A 22033-nucleotide genomic window follows, 5' to 3' on the forward strand; every position below is an offset into this window, starting at 1 on the left:
AATTATACAGAGAAGAAAGATTCCTGAAACTTTCATGATTTCTAAGAGAGTAAAACACAGCTGAAATGTTTATCTGTTCTGATTAGCTATCTCCATTGTACATGCGCATGACATGGAAAGACAGGCCCTACCACTAACAGCAGAGACTTGATGAATTACAGGCAATCTGACTGCTCAGATCCTTTAGTCCTATCTGATCTTTTTCACTTGTACAGACAGAGTCATTAGCCATGACATGTTAAATGAGAGTGGACAATTTAAGTTTCTACAACCAGGCATTAGCTCTGCTAAATACCTTCTTAGGGCCATCCCTTTGAAACTAATTTGAATGTCTTACACTGAAGTAGGATTAAGTCTGTAAGGAAATACTCTGTAACTGGCTTCTCTTAGTTACTACTTAGATTGTCTCCAGGCACACGGAGTTGGTAGTATAGTAACACAGAACTGGAGAACTAAAAAACAGGAGATATATAAGATTTGGGAACTAGAAAGGATCTTAACAAGGCTGCAAATTAGGCTACTGGCTAAATCTAGCCACCAAAAGTGTTTTAATTGTTCCTTAAATTATTTGGTCTATGGTATGTTAGATACTTCGGCCTATGGTATGTTAAATACTTTGAATTTAACAATCATATTTCACATTATAAGCAGGATTTCCAGCTTCCCTTGAAAAGTTGGACACTCAGGTAACACTTGGTCTGAATTCTTTCCTGGCAGTATTTGGTTAGAGCTGAAAAACGCCAGCCACCTTTCCAGTAGCCCCATCGCCCATCCCTCCCAACTGGTTACTCAGGCCAATTCCACTCATGGTCCTTAACTTCATAGCTCCTGACTTAGTCGAAATCATTGTCTGACAGAAGAGAAAACTCCAAACCCAGCTAGCTCCAACACTCAGACGTCCTGGTCAACTACACCATTCCCATCTGAAAAAGTCCTTAATGAGTGTTAGTTTGTTGACTACTTCCTAGGAGATGAATAAACACAAAAAATACCATCTAGAGCAAAAAATTTAAGAAATAAAACGGGTAAAAAATAGTGCTGCCTCAGACAAAGTCTTATGGATTTTTAATTGCTACTTTGCTTGATCTTAGATTACAAACATATTCTTAGAAGAAGGCCTGATTATTAACAGGCACTTGGCTTTGTCTGATTTTTTTTTTTTTTTTTAAGATTTTGAAGATCACTAATTTGACTGCATTTGGATTTTAAATGTTAACATACAAAAAGTCACTTGGAGAATTAGTGGAATTTAAATTCCTAGGCCCTTTTTAAAGACGTTATGATTTAGTATGTCTGTGTTGAGATGCAGGAATTTGCATTTTTGATGATATCGCAGGTGATTTATGACGTTTACTCATCAGACCTTCACTTCTTCTGTTCTGATCTTAAGCTCCAGATCTTAATCAGGGTCCTTTGTTCCTTTATTCAGAGAACAGAAGTTTCCTATGGTCCCTGATTCTTTCCATGCTTTCCTGAGCTTTGTGGTTTATGGGGCGGGGGATAAAAAACAAAAGATGACATCATGGCTGGTATAGTACAAAAGGTCTAAATGTAACTGCTCAATCTGCATGTGTTTACCCTGATGACTAGGTTACTAATACACATCATCTCCTACCAGCTCCACTGCTTCTCTTTCCAAAGAATGGTTTCTTCCAACTGAAGAAAAAAAAAAAATCAATTCAAATTGAAAAGTGTTTTCCTTTATGAAGTCTCCCAGAAGATTTGATCATTTAGTCTGAAACTTCACGTCACCCTCTTGTGTTTCTTCCCTAAATCTTGTCTTCTAAAGTTCTATACTTTATCTTCTACACATTTTCAGCAGACTTTTAATAAAATCAGACACAATAAACACTGATACACAGTAGTTTCCTCACAAGTGACCATTACTTCATTCCACCCAATTGAACTGGATCTTATCTGCTATATTATATCAGAATCCATTTAAGCTTATCTGATTTAAAGAGAAAAATACTATTTTCAGTCCCCCAAAAATTAGTTTCTTAGAGGGAAGAGATTGCCAAAAAGGAATCTATCTGTCCACGATTAATCTCTACAGAAACTCTGAAGAAATAACACCAAATTACAGAAGGGGAAGAAGAGGAAGAAGAAAAACTTCAAGAAAGCATTGAGCTGAATCCCCAGTGGGACAAATCTAAATGTGAAAGTTATAGCTCTAGGTTATGAATAATTACAATAGAGCAATTCTTGATGTGAAAGCGGGTACATTTAATCAGGCCACTCTTAAAAGACAAGGTAAGGCCTTGGAGGATTTTAAATACTATCTACGGAAACCCAAGTTCTATACATATGGATAATACAGTTTTAGAAAAAGGGTATACGTGGTGTTTTCTTTTTTCAGTTTTCCTCCTTGGAATTAGGCTTTCGAGAATTTTCTCAATCCTTTTTTATCTTTCAAAATTTGTATTAGAATGGGTATTCTACTTTGTGAAAGCCCTTTTTAAAAAAATTGTTTTGAGAATGCCAAAACACTGAGTGCATTTTACTTCACCAGTAACTTTTATTACAAGAGAACACAAGATAATATGCTGCAGAAGCAATTAACTGCTATGATTGTATCCAGTAATTAAGACCCTCCCTGATATCAAAGGAGAAGCATAACCTCCTGAGGAGCATAACAGTGATGGCTTACAAGAGTTGGCTTTAGCTTTGTCAACTAACATAGGAATTTAGGAACTAGCTAGCTTAAAAACATGCTAGAGAACATTTTAATGGCCTGAAAGAATTCCTAATTGGGTCTAAAATCAGTTAAGAGAGGAGAACTGAGTTAGTTCCTCAGTTCAGAGTTTCCTATATAATAGTTTATACATGCAGTAATTTAAGAAAAAAAAAAAAAAAAAACCATCCTCTACTTTGGGTAGCAATAAGCAGCCTATTTTGCAGGAATGAGGAGGCACAGGAACCAGGGGCAAGCAAGTAGGATAGAGAGAGAAGAAATGAGCCCAAACACAGCACAGCAAGAGGGAAGGTTGTCTGTTCCTACGAAATGCCCAGGCAGGGTCTGGCAGGACCAGCCTTGGGCCAGAGCCCATTCCCAGCCTTGCCCAGTGTTCTCCATCCGGCTGCCAGGGGTGGGAGGGAAGGTAGAAAGTTTGGAGCAGTACAGGACTGAGGACAGAATTATGGTTTTCTAATAACCTCTGGGGCTCTAGGGCACCTGGGTCATATCTAATGAGGACGGATACGCACGGGGAGCAGGGGTCCCTGACCTCTGTTTTGCTTTCTCTGTGGCGCCTGTTCAGGATTCCAGGGCAGTGATAACAGCCAGAGAGTGGGTTTCTCAGAGCCAACTAACTTTTTAGGAAGGAAATACAAAGTTTATGAATGAGAAATGAGTCACGGCCATGTTTTGACATTGGCTTCCAAAAGTTATAGAACGCTGACAATTTTAAACTCCGGAGTAAAAGTGAGGAATTAATTATGTCTTTAGTTCTCCGGTTTGCATTTTGAGGGGCATAGAGGAACTTTTTGTCCAATAAAATAAAAACCCTGCTTAACACAGAGGTGAAGAGAAGACCACAAAGCAAGCATTCTCAACAGATCTTTGCCTGGGAAGAGGCAGGTGTGCCAGGGGAGGGTTGGAAAGGTTAAGGCACCTTCGGGAAGAGAAAAACAGGACTTGCTCTGAGGCTGCTGACCGGCCCCATCAGGCATATAAAGTCTGTAGGAGATGAAGTATTTAGAAAGAGTTCCTGGCATGACAAGGGTGCTGGCTTCATTATAAAGCTCGTCAACAAACGAAGGGCTGCTCCTAAGCTTAAAGGACTTACACACAGCTTCTCGGTTGGCAGCCATAAATGTAGAAGGTGACTATACACACACACACACACACACACACACACACACACACACACACACACAGAGCAGAGAGTGAGATAAAGGATCAGCAAGGAAAAAGGAGTCTTAAACTGCAATCCCTTCAAACCCAAACACCTAGCAGAGAATCTGCTCATTTGCTGGCTTGCCGGAGCTCCTGGAGCTCGGCTTAAAGACTCAGGCCTGATCTTAATCTTGCAGGACCAGACTATTTGCAGCATTTTTTAAAATACAGAAAATTCTGAGGAACAAATTTTTTTTTTTTTTAATAGGAGTTCCCACTGTGGCTCAGCGGAAACGAATCTGACTAGCATCCATGAGGACGCAGATTCAATCCCTGGCCCCATTCAGTGGCTCAAGGATCTGGTGTTGCCGTGAGCTGTGGTGTAGGTCGAAGACGCGGCTCGGATCCCAAATTGCTGTGGCTGTGGTGTAGGCCAGAGGATGTAGCCCTGATTCAACCCCTAGCTTGGGAACCTCCATATGCTGTGGGTGCAGCCCTCAAAAGACAAAAATAATAATAATAAAAAGAAAATCCTCCAAACAACCTGTATGTTTCCATTGACACTTAAGTAAAAGCTTCAGATTCTGAGCAAAAACTCCCCAGTAGTTTGAAAGAGCACCTTCATTCACAGCTGTTTCCTGTGACAGGCCGAGGGTACATCCCAGATTCTCTGCTGGGTGTTTGGGTTTGAAGGGATTGCAGAGATATTTCAACATTTGCCTTGAATATCTAGTTCTCAGGAGAGAGAGCAGAGAGTGGAGAGAGAAACAGAAAACCTGGGCTCTGAATCCCGGTTCTACGGATCCCAATATTTGGCTGTGCCCTGGTTTCTTCATTGCTCTAAAACTAAAATAGTGTTGTAAGATTTTGTTGAAAAAAGCATCTGGACACTCCCTCACACACAAGTGTTCTTTTCTTTCCTTTTCCTGAAGGTGTCTTTTCCTTTTAGAAATGCAGCATCCTCAGGAGTTTCTGTTGTGGCTCAGCAGTAACAAACCCAACTAGTATCCATCAGGACAAGGATTTGATCCCCAGCCTCACTCAGTGGGTTAAAGATCTGGTGTTGCCGTGAGCTGTGGTAGAGGTCACAGACGCAGCTCAGATCTGGTGTGGCTATGGCTGTAGGGTAGGTGGCAGACACAACTCGGATCTGGCATGGCTGTGGCTTAGGCCTGCAGGTGCAGCTCCAACTGGACCCCTAGCCTGTGAATTTCCATATGCCATGGGTGCGGCCTTAAAAAGACAAAAAAAAAAAAAAGTTTAAAATTAAAAGGAAAAAAGAAAAAAAGAAAGAAATGCAACACCCTAAACTCAAATGTACAAATACAATGGAATCATGTTTGTTCTACTCGTTATAAGAAAGTTATTAAGGCCAGTTCAGATTCCACCTCTTAATGGGGTGTGACCAGTTCACATTTTAAAAGAATATGTGGGACAGAACTTACTGCTGTGGCCATCCTGGGAAATACTGTTGGCCAGACATGGTTTGCTTGCATAACCCAATTTTGAAGGTCGGGCACTGATTATAGACTGTTGCTTTTTTTTTTTTGGTAACAAATTCCAATTTCTCCTCAGGCAGACAAATGCTTGGAGTGGACTCGAACAAAGGATTTTTGGATTCAGGAAAATGAAAGAGAAAAACACATTAAATATTGTAAAACATTTCTCACAAACACACTTATGACTCAGATAAACGGACAAGGTTCCTGAGCCATGACCACAAAGAATTGCCTGGCTTGCTACAGGCTAACAAGTAAGAGGGGTAGCACAAACTCTTATATTTAATTTGGTTTTCTTTAAGATTACTTTTATGAAAGCAGTGCCATACAAATTTGATATTGCTTTGAGGCTCAAGTCTTACTGAATAGTCTCTCTTCTGAAAAAGGACTGATTTGAGGAGAAAAAAAAAAAAGCTTTAACTTCTGGGTTCAGAATAAACATTTTTTTCCCATAGAAAACATAATTTGGTTTAGAAATTATTTTTACGCAGAAATGTAAGATAGTCTAAAGAATGGGATACGACAAATTATAATCAATTTTATGTCACACAATAAAATTAAGCATCTTGGAGTTCCCATTGTGGCACAGTGGTTAACGAATCCGACTAGGAACCATGAGGTTGCAGGTTCAATCCCTGCCCTTGCTCAGTGGGTTAAGGATCCGGCATTGCTGTGAGCTGTGGTGTAGGTCGCAGACGCACGGCTCAGATTCTGCATTGCTGTGGCTGTGGTGTAGGCCGGTGGCTACAGCTCCAATTAGACCCCTAGCCTGGGAACCTCCATATACCGTGGGAAGCAGCCCTAGAAAAGGCAAAAAAAAAAAAAATTAAGCATCTACCTGCTGCAAAGAGGTAAGATATGTTCCTTACTTGCATGAAACTTAAGTAATGAAATTCATTCCATGTTATGTCACTGAAATAGTCCTCAAGAAATTAAACTGTCTTGTTAAATCGTAACATTGCTAGGTAATGACATGAATAAGCATTCTGTTTCAAATGGCAAAAAAATCAATCACTCCAAAAAGCATAATGGCATGAATAATCATCAGTGATTTGCCATTATTCTGGATAAACCAAGACCAAAGAAGGAATGCTTAGGAGGTAATTACCAAGACCATCACTTACTTGTATTTTTATTAATAATAAGTGAGAGTTTTTGCTGATGACAAAAAACACTGGTGCGGGCCTCTCATAGGCTACAGTCCCTGCACATCCGACTAATTAGAAAAGTGAACAAATATAAGGAGCCTGAAAATTAAAAGAGAAAACTGAAGAGTCATTGGTTTAGATGTGAAAAGCAAACACAATTAAAATTGAAACAAAAATAATTAAATAATTACTGAAGGGCTGAGAGAAGGTTGTTGGTGTACCGGCTCCAGGGAAAGTTGAGGGGAGCATCTCAACCTCCAAGAATCGTCCTCTGTGCTCCCAAGAGCCAGGCCTTCTTTACCTTTATCTGTCCCCATTCCACACATTGCTGATGGTTCATCTCAAACCCCACCGCCCTGAAGCTACGGCAACAACATTCCAATCCTATTTTAACTTGATCCCTGACTGACCAAGGGGCCCAGGTCATGTGCTTCCTTCCTCTTTTGGCCCCTGATTATGTTTTTTTTTTTTTTTTTTTTAATCATTTCCTCCTTGTCCTATTTGCAAACCAACTAGTCTACCTTCAGAACCAGTCAGTCAACAACAGAGTCAAAAGAGAGATGAGTAGCCTTGAAGATGTGTAAAGTGAAATGAGATACAATGAGAATATCAGGGTGGGCAGGATAAAATCTGTGAAATCGCCTCAAGGTTTTCTGTTTGTAAGGGTCCTTGGAGCACATTCTCGTCAAAGTCTCAAGCAAGCCACACTAACCAGCCTAAGTCCAACAAAACGAAAAAACGAACAAACAAACCCTTAGTTTTCTCTGAACTCTCTCCTCACGCCTATCTTGCCCAGGGAGTTGGAAGCCCCAAGGGCTGTACCACAGATAGATTATAGTCTTAAACGCTTTAGACAAGGTTGTCAGGGAGCTGGCAGAGAGTTCACTCCTCAACTAGGTGAATACTAGTGTAGGGAAGGAAAAGCTTTCACTCTATCCTCTTAGGTTTAACCAGTTGGAGCCTACAGTTAAACTGACAAAGGTCAAAACCAACCAGAGAAAATTAGACATGTTTATTTGATGTTAATATTTTTACCTAAGACAGGAGTTTCATAGGAAAGTAATAAAAACCTCAAAGAAAGGGTGAGGCCTGAATACGTGGAGACCATTTTTAAAAAGGGGTGGGGTTTTTAAAGGTGCTAAGTTGTGGGAAGCTAAATATGTGGGGGTCATGTGTTAAGGTTTGTTTGTACAGATTCTTCTCAGCGTCGACTGACTCTGTCTCCAGTGTGAAGAATCACATAGGGAGGGCATCTCTCTTGGGAAATTCATACTTTGCTTTTAGGCAGAAAGGAGAAAGGTACAGAGCCTTTCCTGCATCTACTGTTTCTTAGTTTCCTTCAGCTCAAATAACCAATTTGCCAAAGCAGCATATTTCGAGGTCACATTTTCTGATCCCTTTCACTAGCTACCAGTTAAAGCCTGAAAAGTTCTGTCCACTCATTCATGTATTATCTTTTAAGAGGGTCTTTCAAAGAATGAAGCTGGGATCGTCCGTATCAAAATGACTCTGGATGATGAGAGACCCAAGTTCAGAATCCCGCGCCTACCCCAGATCAGCTGAATTGGACTAACTGGGGTTGTTCCCAAATCCACATGCTTAACAAGCTTCCAGGCAATTCTCAGATCTTTGGTTTCTTCATGCATGGGGCTGCTTTCCTGCACAATGAGAAATGGCTGCAGCTACAAAAGGCCGCCTCCGTTTGATAGGCTGTGTGCCAGATTTCCCCACCGTCCTCATTAGCTCCCTTCACTCACTCACATTTACCCAGCTGGCCCATGCTGGAATTTATATTTGCAACCCCTGGTTGAGAGTCTCCTGGGTTTTGTGATGAAAGAAGACCAGCAGCCTCTGGAAAATCAGACTCGCTAACCAATGTTTCTGGAAACTTCTTCTGCCTAGGTTACTTCCGTTCAGGAAAAAGAGTCAAGTTAGAAATGGAGCAACTCTACTATGGCAGACAGCTGCTTTCAGTCTCTTAGGGCTTGCGGAACGCTCCTGGCTCTTTTCTCTACGTACACCAAGGACCCATCAGCAAGTTGTCCATGAACCGATTCCCAGAGCCTTGTCTTTGACAGCTGAACAAAGGGACCAATATAGACTATCTTTATGTCACCTCTTCTACAGCTGCTGAGAAATCATTAGGGCATTCAAACCAGCAGAATTCAAACCAGAGGCAAAACTAGCACAGTTTCCCAAGACTATGCTAATTCTGACCCTTGGAAAACAGCTGGGGGAGAGGGGGGGATGTCATAGGAGAAAGAGAAAGGCAACGCTGCTTGAAAACTAACAACAGTCTACTTTAAGTCAATAACCTGAAATGAAACTTCTACATACATCCGCGTAATCAGAACACAGTTTGATAAACATTCTTACATATAACCTGATTATCGCTACCAAAAATACAGTATTAAACAGATATTTATAATAATATTAACCAAAATTTTAAGATAAAAACTATCCATGATCTTATTATCCCAATAAAATGCATTTTCATATTAGCTCTTTCTATAAATATATTTGTACATACATATATTTTTATCATTAAAATTACTATTTTTGTATTCTATTTTAATAAGATCATCTAAATTTTATTATTATAAGATCCCCAAGATAATGAATAAATTGTATACATAAAATAATTCTTGAGGAATGTACATCTTTAACAATAAAAACCAAATAATCTAAAAAGACCACAACAGCAGAAAGTTATAAAACAGTTTTTTCCATTCTTGGATCTGGGTCCTCACATTCGCAACATGCTTGTTAAAAAAAAAAAAAACACTTCCTGCCCTCATTCAAACAGTTTATTAAATCCTCTTCAATTTACTTTCACAAACATTCCTTACTAGGTCATCACCCCCGGTTTTCACATACCTCCCATCTGTACATTTATGAAACATACATCATACTTGGCAGGGAAAGTCAAGTGATGTATCTATGATTAGACTGGTCTTCAGCAAAGCATTCAACAGGCTGCGTCACTAGAACATAAGTAAGAACCCACTAGGATCACTGCCTGCCACAGCTATAGACAATGCTCTGGGCTCACGTGACATTATAGAGGAAATAATCTATTGGGAAATCAGCAGTGGTACTTTTTTGTTTCTTTGTTAGGGCTATACCCACAGCATATGGAGGTTCCTAGACGAGGGGTCAAATCAGAGGTGTAGCTGCCGGCCTACACCACAACCACAGCAATGCAGGATCCAAGATGCGTCTGTGGCCTACACCACAACTCATGGCAACACCAGATCCTTAACCCACTGAGCAAAATCAGGGACTGAACCCGTGTCCTCATGGATGCTAGTCAGATTCATTTTAGCTGAGCCACGATGGGAACTCCCAGCAGTGGTATTTTTACAAATGATGACATCAGTTATTTGGGGCAACCAATGACATACCCTGGTGCTTTAGGGAGAGGGTGTGTGGGTTAAAATTCTTACTTACCTGGAGTTTTTCTAGAGCATGTGAGTATATTACCTCTATGCAACTTCATCACCTGCATCAATCAAGGCTCATGTGGTTGCAAGTGTCAAGAACACAAACTTATTGTAAAAAAGAGAATGTAGAGACTTTGTAATAAACATCTGGGGCATGATGAGTTCTAGATGCTTAGAGAGTAGGAGCCAGGACACCTGTCTTCCACCCCTGTTCTCCCCTACAGTGGGTTCATTCTCAGGCATGTTCTTTTCCTTGATAGATGGAAATGGACACCATCAGCGCCACACTTGTATTTACTGAATATATTTAGCAACCCCAGGGGGATTAGAGCACAGAGTAATCTCACCTACTTTTACAATTCGCTCTCTTATAATTTTTTGAATGACTCATTATGATGGAGTGCTGTCGAGTTGTGAATGGGCATGCTTGGTTCATGTGGGCACCAGTATAGCCTTGAGTAACGTCAGCTGCATCCAAGTCATACAGCCTGAGAGCAAAAGTGGAGAGTAAACCAAATGAAATTTGAATGGTATTACTCGTGATAGAATTGCCTGACAGAAAGAAACAAAAAATAGCTGTCTACTACAAACAGAAGAGCTAAAATCTTGGTCTCGAGTTTAACATTACGTGACCAAATTATAAACCAAGAGTTTTGAAAAGAAATAAAATCCAAAGATAGAGAATTTCTATTGAAGACTGCTTTGTGTGGGAATGTGATACACAGCATAGGAATATAGTTAACGGTACTGTGTGTGGACAGATGTTTGCTAGCCTTATCATGGTGACAATTTCATAATATATGCAAATGCCAACTCACTATGTGGTTTACCTAAAAATAACATAATATCATATGTCAATTGTATTTCAATAAAAAATAGCAGTGAAACTCTCATGAAAAAGAAGCAAAACTATAAATAAACAACAAAAAGGAAAACTGTTTTGTTCTCAGAAGGGAATTAGTTTTTTTTTTTTTCCTCTTTTTAAGACTGCACCCATGGCATATGGAGGTTCCCAGGGCTAGGTGTCGAATCAGGGCTGTGGCTGCAGGCCTACTCCATGGCACAGCAATACCAGATCCAAGCTGCATCTGTGACCTACACCACAGCTTGTGTCAACACCAGATGCTTAACCCATTGAGCAAGGCCTGAGATCGAAGCTGGACGCTATGTCAGGTTCTTAACCCAGTAAACCACAATAGGAATTCCTAAAATTAAACTTAGCTATGTGAATTTCATCAAACAAAACAAGCACGCACGAGGATGTGGGTGATCTCTGGTCTTGTTCACTGGGTTAGGGACCCGGCATTGACACAGGGAGGTCACAGATGTGGCTCAGATCTGGCATTGCTGTGGCCGTGGCCCAGGCTGGAAGCTGCAATTCCAATTTGACCCCTGGCCTGGGAGCTTCCATATAGCGCAGGTGTGGCCATAAAAAGAAAAAGTGGCTATGATAGGTACAATGATGACTCCCACCGAAGATATCTTCACTGTAAACCCTAGAACCTGTGATACGTCATTTCACATAGCAAAAAGGATTTTGGAGATGTGCTTAAGGCCCTCGAGGTCAGAGATTATCCTGGATTATCCCAGGGGGCCCAAGGTGATCGTGAGTCCTTAAAAGCAGAGAACCTTGCCTGGTTGTGGTCAGAGGATGTGACCAGGAGAAGAGGACAGAGAAATGCAACATGGCTGCTCTGAAGACAGAGAAAGGGAAACAGGAGCCAAGGAATGTGGGCAGTGTCCAGAATATGCAAAAAGCAAGACATGGATTCTTGCCTAAAGCAGCCAGAAGGAATGCAGCCCTGCCATCATCTTGATTTTAGCCCAGTGAGATCTCTGTTGAACTTGTGACTTACAGAACTGTTAAGAGAGTAAAAGCATGTTGTTTGAGCTGCATTTGTGGTAATCCGTTAGAGCAGCAATAGGAGACGGATACACCAGCTCTTTTGGCACTTCTTATATCCTGTGGTCTCAACTCTTGGGACACCATCAGTTCAGACCACTTGGGACAGCTCAGACTAAAGAACCTCATTTCGCCAGACATTTAATGCTCCCTGAACACAGAGGATTCACCCACATTCCTAGCCTCTTTGCAGTTACGTAGGGTCAATATAATTTTCGCTGGTCAACGGATTATGAGTTTAAGTAACACTGTCAAATCTCAGGCTAAGACAACGCCCTGGCCCTGCCCACCTTCCATCCAGCTCTCTGGTTCTCCGCCTGTGCAAATTGGATGGCTTGCGTTGAGATGGTGGTGCCACAAGACGCCAACATCCTGGACCCCTGAAATTCTGCCAAGGAGGAGCTGCCTGGAGAACTGCTGGATTTGCAACAAGTTTTGCATGAGTGAAAAATAAATCATTGTGTTTTACACTCCTAAGATTTCCAGGTTTATGTGTTTCTGGAGCCTGAGTCTGTCCTAACTGGTATACTTGCTTAAAATAAGGCAATCCCAAAGACAAAAAGTCCAACACAGCAAGTTTAACAGAGAAAGTTCTCTCACTTATTAACCTATTTACATCTTCTCTTTTTTTTTTTTTTTGTCTTTTTTGCCATTTTTGGCATATGGAGGTTCCCAGGCTAAGGGTCGAATCAGAGCTGTAGCCGCCCAGCCTATGCCAGAGCCACAGCAACTCGGGATCTGAGCCTCATCTACGACCTACACCACAGCTCATGGCAATGCTGGATCCTTAACCCACTGAGCAAGGCCAGGGATCGAACCCACAACCTCATGGTTCCTAGTCGGATTCGTTAACCACTGAGCCACAATGGAAACTCCTAAGTTACATCTTCTATGCCTCCATTTCCTTGTACATACAAGTGAGAGATGTGCAATTTTATACGGAACTTGAGAAAATACTGAACATTATATAAATACCTATTACTTTAATGTCTATTGTTTATATCACACAATAATGAATTTTGATTTAGAAAAGAGAAGTTTCACATTGTATTAAGAAATAATGTTTTTGTTTCTCTGCTATTAACTGGCAATGGCAATGCAGATATTATGCTTTCATATCAAGTTTATATGATGGAAATTTATAGTTCTATGATGAAAATTGCTGTCTTCTATCAATATTTTACATTTAAGACATTTCCCAAAGTATTAATGAACCTTAGCAAAATAGCATGCATATGGCCATCAAAAGGTACAAGTGACAAGGAAAAGTAAACTCGCAGTCTGTAAAGCTTTCCTAAAAGAAATGGAATGCAAAAAAGTAAACCAAAAGCATAGTCTATTTTAAATAGAGTAATGGCTTAATATTTTCCATTTAATCATCCAAGGTGATAAAGACAGCTCGAGAAGAGCCAGAGATTACCCAATTCCTCTCATCCATTTGATGGAAGAGAAAATTACAAACTACAAAAATTAAGTAATTTATGCCACTAGCCAATAAGGAGAGAGACAACACCTGAGAGTAAGTATAAATGCAGGGAGAAAGCAGCTCTTTTGTTGGGGTGACTAGATTCAGAGGATCAAAAAATTACATCTTTTTTTTTTTTTTTAAACTGTGGTAAAATGTTCAAAACACAAAATTCATCATCTTAACAATTTTCACTTGTACAATTTGGTGGCATTGCATACTTTCATATTGTTCACATCGTCACCACCTTTCACTTCTGGAACTTTTCCCTTATCCCATACTGAAACTCTGTTCCCATTTAAGAAGAATTCCTTTTCCCTAGCCCTTGGTAACAACTATTCTACTTTCTATCTCCATAAATTTGACTTTTTGGTACTTTCTATAAATGCAGTCATACAGTATTTGTTCTTTTGAGTCTTGTTTTATATCTTTAAGCATGACATCTTTAAGGTTTATCTGTGTTGTAGAATGCTGTCAAAATTTCCTTCCTTTCTAGGACTATCTAATATTCCACTGTGTGTATATACCACATTTCGCTTAGCCCTTCATCTGCCCGTGGCCATTAGGGTTGTTTCCACATTTTGGCTATTTAGAAATTTGACATTTCACTTTTTGAGGTGTGGCCATATTGTTTTGCACAGAAGCTGTACCATCCTATATTCCCACTAGGCAATGTGCAAAGGTTCCAATTTCTCCCTCTATATGCTACCATTTTGAATTTGGAAATTGGTCTGACTTGCCACTTACAAGAGGAATCACACCAGTGAACAAGTCCAGCTAACCCAGAAGTCTGCAGTCACTTTAGTCCTTTTTTTTTTTTTTTCACTTTAATCCTTTTAAAGAAATGCAAATAAATAATTCACTTGTTTAGGGATGAATTTTTTTCAAACTTTCTCTTAGAATGAATTGAAATATTTCACCTAACCTAAGATCTCAGGTTCAGATTATTAACTTATCTCAAGTAATTCACATTGAAAAAAGTTTTGCATATTATAATTTTTAGCTACTATAATACAATGAAAGTATCACAGTATTATACATATAACAAAACTTTTCATTATAACAAAACTTTTCATTATTTTCTTAAGTGACTGATAAACCTAGATGTTAAAGTCTGGCAACTATTTCAAATTTTTGCCTTAAATGGACCTCATCCTAATCAGCCATTTCAAATAATTAAAATTTTTACTTCAGTTTTGGAGTTTCCATCGTGGCTCAGCAGTTAATGAACCCGACTGGCATCCATGAGGATGAGGGTTCGATTCCTGGCCTTGCTCAGTGGGTTAAGGATCCGGTGTTGCTGTGAGCTGTGGTGTAGGTCACAGACATGGCTCAGATCTGGGTTGCTGTGGCTGTGTCATAGGCCAGCAGCTAGAACTCAGATTGTACCCCTAGCATGGGGACCTCCATATACCGTGGGTACAGCCCTAAAAAGACATACACAAAAAAAAAACATTTTACCGCAATTTTAGGTCAAGGAGTTTCAAGTTTCCATTAAGTATATCACCAGCAGCTAAAACTAGGAGACACACCATGAAAAATTCAATTGCCAAAAATCTTTGGTATGAAGGGACTCTTCTCTCAATGGCACAACCAAGAACCCCTTTAGGGATTCCCAGCCTTTTCATAATCAGTTGAATTAATATGAAGTGACAAATCAGATGTTTGATTCAGTAACCCTCAACATTCTGCCTTTCTAGACACAATAGGAATGGTGTCAAACTCTGTAGATAGGATAATCAGGTTGTAATAAGTAGGAAGTACAGATGTGAAGGCAAGGAGACGATTGTCTACTCAAGGTTGGTGCCTTCTAAGAAGATAATCACAATTCAGGGTAGCTTAATACCACAGCTTGGCTCTCCTATTCACGCCATGTGAAGCCTCATCTTAAATACACAACTACACACACCTCAGAGCTTATTCAGCTCTAGGACACATGACTTTCTGGTTCTTTCCCAAGGCGGATGATTATTTTAAGGAGAGAAATACTCAAAACATACTGATAGTCTAAGCCCAACCATTTCCCGTGGTCATCTAATTTAATAGCTCTATAACTTGGGCCAAATCAGATCCTCTGTTAGAAACTTAGAGGTCTACAGGTTGGTTTGTTTGTTTGTTTACCAAGAACTAAATGAAATAAAGTCTACAGGAAAAGGTATTTTTAATCTTAATGTTTACAAAAGTATAAAGGAATATTCATCTTAAAACTGCATTACCAGTCATTCTTATTTCTTCTTTCCCTTCCCCCAAATAAAATAAAAACTTTGACTAAATAAGCTCAGAAATAAATTTTAACATCACTTCTTCCTGATAAAATCTAAGTGCATTAGCACTACTGTATCACTTTCTCAAGGAAATCTTGAGCCATTATATTGGTTTCTGATCTGAATTTTTGTAGTGTTAGAAAAATAATATTTTTGAAACATGCTCTGATATAATTTCTAATCTCAGTAATTTAGTTTTATTTGTATTTCTCAAATTGCCTTTTACCATGTAGGGTAGATCTTGAGACTAAAGTTTACTTCTCGGGATAGGGCAGAGTAGCAGCTACACAGAACAGAGAATAAATGCCTAACACTGGCATTCAAACTGAAATATTTAAGTGGCATATGGAGGTTCCCAGGCTAGGGGTCGAATCAGAGCTGTAGCCACTGGCCTACACCACAGCCACAGCAACGTGGGATTTGAGCTGTGTCTGTGACCCACACCACAGCTCACAGCAATGCCAGATCCTTAACCCACTGAGCAAGGCCAGGGATTGAACCTGTGTGCTCATAGACACTAGTCAGATTCATTTCTGCTGAGCCACGATGGGAACTCCCTTTTATTTTTTTAAATTTTCTGGTCAAGATAGATAAGCAGAAAAGTTCAACACTTGATAGAATGGTTTATATATCCTTTTTTTTCTTAGAGAAGATCAGAATCTCGATTCAACTCTAAGATGTTTTTAGTGCCTTTCCTGTGAATGAGCATCATTCTAAGGATCAACTTTCAGTATTACAAAAGGTGTTAATTTTAATTTGGCAGTTTCCTCATCTCCTCTGCATCTGCCAAGTCAAGCACCTGTATGAAAGAGACTTATGTCAAACTTAGACAAACCAGAGGGAGTACTTACAAGAAGATGAAAATAATCAGCAAGTGTCACAAAGTTCATCTTCCTTAGTCTCTAAAGCTTCAAAGTGATCTCAGATCTGCATCTTCTGCCTGAGGTAAGGGGCTAGTTAGACCCTTCCTGCCTTGTTTGTGCATCTGCAAAATGCGCCTTTCAGGGTGATGCATTTCAAAATCCTCTATGTGCCTTTAAACTGGATCACCACGTAGTGGATCACCAGAAGCTTTTGGCATGCTCACTAAATAGAAAAATGCAAACACTCAGCAGGTCAGAATGGGTGGCAGCCCTTTATACAGGCCTCCTAAGGAATCACAAAGAATTCACATTCAAATGAAAGCAATGATCTACCTTTCTCAGATTTGTTGGTTTATGTATCCATCTTTATTAGAGCATGACTGATGCAAAATGTTGCCATATAAAAGGAAACTTCCAGCTGTGCTTCTAAATGGTTGGGTGTGTGGTAGGGAAATCCAGACAATAAGAAATTCCCAGGGTTGAACTAGTAATTGTTCGGAATCAAATACCTATACAGGCGTTTAAATGCTTGTTTGCAGTACAGTTTCCCCAACCCTTCCCATTGTTTTCCTCACTTCAACATGGGGAGTTCTTTTCCCAGGCAGGAGCCATAAGAAAGGTGGTGGCCAGTAGTAAACAGTGGACCACTGACTGTCCAGATGAGAGTATTTCACATGACCCCATACACAGGCTAATAGCAGTGTTCTGCCAAAGTATAATCCATAGGGAATAGACCTTTGAGGTTGTTTAAAAGTGGCAGGCTGTGAGAGAGAAGCCTATTTCCTTTCTTGGAGCCTAATTTAGCTGGAAAATGAAGATAGGCAGAATGTGCGTTTCCTGGAGCTTCATGCATTGTGTAATTTTATTAGACCATAAACAAACTTGCTCCCAATGACCGAACTATTTATTTTTATGCAAAATATGACCTTCAAGCTGTATATGGCACATCATCTAATACGAACACAGAATAGCTCCCGAACAATTCCCTTTCACAAGCAGGCTGGTCACCAGCTCCAGGAGCAGAGATCACCTTCTGAAATTTCACAAGACATACCCTACGCCCTATAATATTGCTGAGAGTCCAGACATTTGTAGCACACCAGTGTGGGCCATGTAACTGTGCAAGCCCTGGAGAGTAGAAACTAGCTGACACTCTGTCTCAGTCCCCAAGGAGTTTACCTGCCTGAGGAGGGGACAGAACCTTAGACAGGCAAATACTAACAACAGTCCACAGGGCGCTGATGGCTGCCGAAAACCCACCGCTACCGCACAAATTTTTTGCGCATCTGCAAAATGTGACTTTCAGAGTGATGCATTTCACAATCCTCTATGTGCCTTTAAACTGGATCACCATGTAGTGGATCCATGTAATTTTAGACAGGCTACCAAGTACTTATAATCTAAACAGACCCTTCGTCTATACTCTCTCTTATAAGGCGATCACAGGAAACTAAATAGCACACACTGTATTCCTCTCAGCACCATTAGCTGTTGTGCTCTATAATTTATATGCATTTATTGATAGACACAGATTTATAGAAAAATAATTTTTTCTTCAAGGTCTAAAGAGAGTATGACAACATACAGTAAAACTGAGCAAGAGGGAAGGAATCAGTACCAGAGTTCCCTCTTTTGCCATATTTAAGCTCTTTACCCATTTAAGACCCAATGAGTCATCCTCTACCCCAACCTCTCACCAAAAAAAGGGTTTTCTCAGGAAACATCAAGCAGGAAATAGCACTGACCTGAGACAGTGTCTTCAGGCTGTTCTTCCAGGAGCCTCCTTTTAAAGCATGAATCGGGCATCTTTGTTCAACAGCATACAGCAATGGTTTATAAAGCTGTTTTTCTGTTAGCGCCAGTGAGAACAAGTTCCTGGGTTTCGGGGAAAAAAAGAAGTTTGTCTTTTACTTTTTTCTTTGATCAAGTGTGGTACTTACCCAAAAGATTTTGAAACATAAAGTATCCTAGGAAGCCAAGGGCTTTGGCATTTACAGAAATCACAGGAGAACCCTACCTCCTAGGTCATGGAAGGGATGCAGGAGTCTCTTATCTTAAAACGCATTCCTTTTGGTGATAAGCAGGTGTTCCTTGGAGCCATTGTATCTGAGACACTCAGGATTGCTCTGGAGGAGAGACTCTCTACTCTGTGTTTAGGTTTTTGTCAGCCACTGAAAGTTCTGCTATCATGTCTCCTTTTCTGTTCAGGGATCAAGGAACTCCAGATGCTTTCAGTGGAACTTCCAAAGGTTTGCTCTGTAGTCCACTTCACCAGGTTCACTTCTAAGCCCAGAAGAACCACAGCCAGCTCCAGAGAGCCCCTCCTATCACCCTCTTACCAAGGACAAGGTAGCCTTTTAAATTTAACACTGCAGCTGTGTTCTGCTTGCAGCCCTGATCAACACCAATTCCCATCATCCAACGTTAAACTGTTCCAAGTCCCTCTTGCGCTATATTAATAGCTATTCCTGGTTGTTTAGCAGCAGAGGGAATGTTCTGTTTTACATATGAACTTTCTAAAGGTTGCGTGCAAGGACAAGGTCAGTGTTTTTAGAGTAAAACAGATATAAAATTGAATCCCGGTTCAGTCCTTTTCTGCTGTGACTTGAGGTAATTCTGCAAAAGCAGTTAATATACTGCAGTTAATATACCCCAAAGAAGTTAAAGTAGGCTCCGCAGAGAGTAAATAGCTCAGGAAGACATCAAATGCAGATATGACTTTAGCATATTTCCTTCACAATTGGGTCTTTACTTCCATGGAGCATGAATGTTCCACTTATTTGCATTAACATCCTTTATAAACCTGCATTTACCTCTTTACTATTGGCCTCCTTGGTAACTAAGCAGTTCTACATCTTGAGCCCGCCTTGACCGCAAAAGGGAAAGAAAACATCCTGAGCACAGTGGAAAAGAGATTTTCAGGTTCACTGCTACCTAGACTGCAGCTTTCTTTGAGAAATGTGAAGGAGATCAGATTTTTAAACCCAGCTGTAGTTACTGTGGTTAAATCTGATGTGGAGATGAAGTCTATTTGGGAGGATTTTAAAACACATGACCTGAGACTCCCTGGAGACAAAGAGGAAGGAGCCTTAGAATTTTCTCCGAGACAACGCTGGAGATTGTAGGAGCTGTTAACAAGGATAGGCCTTTTAGATTGGCATCTACTGTCAACTTCCTGAGACAAAACCAGACAAACTGCCTGAAGACTAGACAGTTCTTCCAACCAGTGGCTCACACATAACAGGACATGGGCTGCAGGGCAAAATGGAGATAAGAGGCTTGGTGAGACCCATCCTTCTGGATTTTTCAACTCATCCCAGATGGAGCAAACAAAAACAGCACCTAGGGGGTATATACCTACACCCCAAAAGTTGAGCTTGTTTTGATCTCTGGTGTGTTTGCATGAAATGTGGGTAGAAATTGGGAGAGAGGGGTTACAGAGTAAAATAATGGGACTAGGTAGAATTATTGTATCTTAATAAATGTTCCAAAACCAAAATAACAGCTCCTTGGAAATTATAGCAGATCTATTAAATAGGGAGAAAGATTGATCTGGTGATAATGAAGGTCATGGAGGAAACAAGTTCCACATTCTTCGGATCTGGAGAGCTGATTGGTTCAAGATGTTTATAACTGGAGAAATTCACATCCTCGCTTAATACATCTTGCTGTACTGAGCCAGGGATAGAAATCTCTTCTACACCACCCATCTTGACTAGTATAATCTGAAAGTCGGGGCCAAATATATTTCGTAATGCAGAACTTTTCAAATTTGAAAGGTAATTCCAATAGGGTCGGGAATAATATTCCACAGTCAAATATATGAATATTTACACTGAACCCGGATGTATAAATCCTATAAATAGCTTCCTATCAGTCCAGATCAGATTTTGCTGCCAAATGAATTCAGATCAGGTCAGGTCAGATTTTGCCACCAGATGAGATATGAAAACGTTTCGTTTTCCAGAGCTTTCAGGATTTTGAAAATAGAGCTATGGGATTGTAAAACAAAAACAAATGGAAACTTCTAATTGACCATTCTGCTAAAGAGAAACATGAAGTGATTTACAGGAAGATGGTAAATTTTGATTTGAGGAATGTGCTTAGAAATAGTAGGTAGACAATAATAATGACAGAGTTAACATTTCTTGCACAGCTTTTCTGTGCCAGTATTCTTCTAAGACTTTAACATGAATTAACCCACATATGTCTCTTATGGTTCTTAGAGGTACTACAGTGACATATTGATAGGCTTCTTTACAAATGAAGAAACTAAAGCACAGATAGTTTAAGTGACTTGACAGCAACTGATTAAATAAATGGTCTCTGATTTGAACACAGACTGCTGCCTCCTCTGAATATTTATACTACAATTTTATATTCTACACAAAGAAAACTGTTCTTATATATCATTCTACTCACATTCCTCTCACCTAAAGGAAACTAAAGGGTATATTTGATATTTAAAGTTACTATAAACTTCCCAACATGCTTACTTCCATCATAAAATATCTTTTGTATTAGGACATTTGTAATTCTTTATCTTGAAACTGAGCCAATAACAGATTGACACAGGAGTTCCCATTGTGGCTCAGTGGTAACGAACCCAACTAGTATCCCTATGGATGCGGGTTCCATCCCTGGCCTTGCCTGGTGGGTTAAGGATCTGGTGTTGCCGTGAGCTGTGGTGTAGGTCACAGATGCAACTCAGATCCTGTGTTGCTCTGGTGTTGGCCAGCAACTGCAGCTTTCATTCGACCATTAGCCTGGGAACTTCCACATGCTGCTTATGACACCCTAAAAAAGCAAAAAAAAAGATTATTGACACAAACAAGCTTACTGAATTGAGCGTTTACATTTTTTCTTGAGTGTAGAGACTGATTTCTAGTCACTCTTTTATTCCCAAAGTCTAACTTAAAGGTTTGGGAAGAATAGGCACTTTGTTAGATCAATGACTAAGCTCCAATCTCCCAAATCCCTCAAAGCAAATGAGTCCCACTTAAGAATGCTAATTTTTTTTTTTTTTTTAATGAAGGTTCCCAGGCTAGGGGTCGAATTGGAGCTGTACAATGACTAAGCTCCAATCTCCCAAATCCCTCAAAGCAAATGAGTCCCACTCAAGAATGCTAATTTTTTTTTTTTTTTAATGAAGGTTCCCAGGCTAGGGGTCGAATTGGAGCTGTAACTGCTGACCACAGCCACAGCCATGACAGATCCAAGCTGCATCTGTAACCTACACCACAGCTCATGGCAACGCCAGACCTTACCCCACTGAGCAAGGCCAGGGATCAAACCTGCTTCTTCATAGATGCTAGCCAGATTCATTTCTGCTGAGCCACAATGGGAACTCCCAAAAATGCTAATTTGCATTATTCTACTTAGTTACATTTTGCTCTTTACTGGTGTTAATCCATTAGAATTTTGAATGAAATCAAACTTTTATGTTGATTTGTTCTTATATAGAACTACAGCATTAATGGATGGGAGGTTAACCACTTGGTGTTCACTCAGATGTATTAGTTTAGCTGGGTTCACCTGACTCCTGGCCACACTTGTATGCGTGTGTATTTACAACATACATGTGCACATGGAATGTGTGACACATCCAGA

The 22033-nt window shown here is 40.1% G+C and overlaps 1 long non-coding RNA gene across 4 annotated transcripts in view; it reads right to left on the reverse strand.

Annotated features, from left to right (window-relative positions):
- LOC106509551 overlaps nt 1-22033 on the reverse strand; it is a 133843-nt gene that overhangs the window by 74748 nt on the left and 37062 nt on the right. For 2 of the 4 annotated variants that reach the window (XR_002341884.1, XR_001307184.2), the window contains exons 1-2: nt 18441-18831; nt 18169-18298 (exon numbers count right to left, since the gene is read on the reverse strand). This is a non-coding gene — a long non-coding RNA (uncharacterized LOC106509551). Of the gene's footprint in view, nt 1-18168; nt 18299-18440; nt 18832-22033 lie in introns of those variants that run through there. The other 2 variants (XR_002341885.1, XR_002341886.1) reach the window with 1 other exon arrangement.

Source organism: Sus scrofa, chromosome 2 (genome assembly GCF_000003025.6).
Source record: "Sus scrofa isolate TJ Tabasco breed Duroc chromosome 2, Sscrofa11.1, whole genome shotgun sequence".
NCBI lineage: Eukaryota > Metazoa > Chordata > Mammalia > Artiodactyla > Suidae > Sus > Sus scrofa.